Source organism: Pipistrellus kuhlii, unplaced genomic scaffold (genome assembly GCF_014108245.1).
Source record: "Pipistrellus kuhlii isolate mPipKuh1 unplaced genomic scaffold, mPipKuh1.p scaffold_m20_p_1, whole genome shotgun sequence".
NCBI lineage: Eukaryota > Metazoa > Chordata > Mammalia > Chiroptera > Vespertilionidae > Pipistrellus > Pipistrellus kuhlii.
In genome coordinates, this window is record NW_023425404.1 from 21,976,065 (window position 1) to 21,978,504 (window position 2,440).

Here is a 2,440-nt window from a genome sequence, read left to right on the forward strand (position 1 = left end):
AGTCAGATGGTTAAGGCATTAATAGCAGCGAGTGTTGTAAAGACTCAACAATGCGAACCTTCCCAAAATGAACCATCCTGACCTCCCTCGCGCTGACAATGCGTGTGTGACATCATGTGTAAATGAGCCTTAAATTTGAACCAGGTGCCGAGAGCTGTCTGGCGTCTCCTGGCTGCTGTATTAACCACTAACGTGCACAGGGGGATTGAGGCAGTAAAATGGAGCGAAACGATGGCAGTGACTGGCCCTGGACGCAGCAGCTGTGCAGTGAACATTCAAATCACGCCCACCCTGTGGAGCCCAGGGCCCTGTAAGGCTTGTTTCCGGAGGGCTGGGAGAGCCCTGGGAATTTGGCTGGCTTCACTCAACCAACAAAAGCTCTTCCATGCAAATCAAATCACTGGGACTTGCTTCCCGACTGGATTCTGGGCTCTGTGTTCATTTGCATTGGTGAGGTGGGGCTCTGAAGTTCAGGCTCAAGCTTGGCAGTTGGTGACAGTCAACGCTGCTGCATGCAGGACAGGCAGCCCAAGCTACTCTTGGAGGGCCCCCTCCCCAAGGAAGAGAGCCGCCTCCGAGCCCTTAGGTGCTATGACTTCTACCAGGCTGGAACCTGGAGGTAAAGCTATGCCTCTGCCCACCTAGCGTGAATCCCCACAGAAGGCCCCATGACACACAGGCGCTAGAGACCACTGGATAAAGTTTGGAGGGATTGGAACCAGGTATATATGCAGGGTGGACTGTAGGCATGAGAGAGTAGATGAAGACAGGTGAAAAGTGAGTTAACAATAAATTAAGCCTGGATAAAATTGAGGGTTTTGTGTTTTGTTTTTCCTTTAATGCTTACTGTTCACGGCACCCAACCCCAGGTTATTAACAGCATGGCCGTGTTCATGGCCTGTATTCTGATCATCACTAGCAGGCCCACACAACCTGGAGTCAGTGAGCATGGGAAGGAGGTACACAAAGTGATTCTCTCTTCGAGGGGACTGTTCTGGGAGCTGTACACATGCTAGTGAAAAGAAGCTGGTGCCAGAGGGTGAGAACCCACACTCCATGGATCCGATAGGACTTCAGCTCCAAAGAAGGCCTGTGTTGTTCAGGCAAGCTCCTACCCCACCAACAGCCACGGCGCTGGGCTGTGCTGTGGAGTGAGATGGAGCAGGATGGGAGGCAGGTCTTGGACGAGAGTATAAGGGGCTGTTCGATGCAGTCTTTCCTAAAAGCTATTATAGTGTGCTTAGATGTAAATATGTAAGAATTTGTGTATGTTGTAAAACAAAGTGAATGTCGCGCCAAGATGTTGGGGGTGGGTCTCCAGATGTTACATGAAGTTGAAGTCCAAACTCAGCCTGGCTTCCAGCATCTTTTACAACCAGGGTCCTGCCCTTCAGCTTTATTTCTCAAACTGCCATTACACCTTTGCTCCTGGCAAAATTGTTGTCATTTCAAAAATATCCCATTTACTTGTACATTTGTTCCTATTTTCTTTCCAAATGGGAATTCCTTCCTCCCACTCTCACTTCTGTGATTTTATTCAGCTATTACTTCCTCCACAAAATTATCCCCACTCACCCAGAAGGCAGTGAGCCCCACCCCAATGAAACTGTCCAGCAGAGCTTGTAACGCTCATATTACTCATCAAGCTATTAATATGTTGTTCTTTCAACAAGAGCCCACTGATGGTCTAGCACGCACATGGCTCACACTGTGGCCAAATTCTGTCCTGCAGTATATTACTACCCTAGTTATTGCACAGAGGTTGCCTCTATTACATTGTAATCCCTGGGAGTGGTTTACCAACTAAAGAACAAATACTATATATGCTAAACGATGCCATATACCTATGTCACAGGCAAAAATCATCCTTTCACAAATGAGATCCGGAATAGAGTTCAAGAATTTTCTTTCTCCAGAACAAAGTTCTAATTTGCTAAAGTATGGCTTTTTGATTTACTAAAAGCAAGTTTTTGTTTTATTATATAAGTGACAATGTTGTGAAATGTTTTAGTCTGGGAGTGATTAGACATCTTTTGGGAGATTTGATTAAAAAGGAAACAAATCTGGGAACCCATTTTTACATTGACATTAAAATGCACCAATGCAATTCTATTTAGTTTGGTTAACTAATAAGCTGAGAACTATTTTGGATGAGTGAGGTTGGGTGGAATTTGTGTGAAGGCAAATGAATGACTAATTTTTTTTTTTTTCTTATTGACTAATCTTTAGATAGAAACATGGGGGCCCAAGTTTCCAAGTATTTTACTTCCCTGTGAAGTATAAGTACTACTGTGAAATATAAATACATTACTGATAGACTTTCTATATAGCACTTAAACCTATGAAGTGTTATAGTAAAATTAGTGTTTATTTCCTGAATCCTAAAATATTGATAAAATTTTGTAAAGTTGTAAACTAGAAATCTATTATTTAGATATTT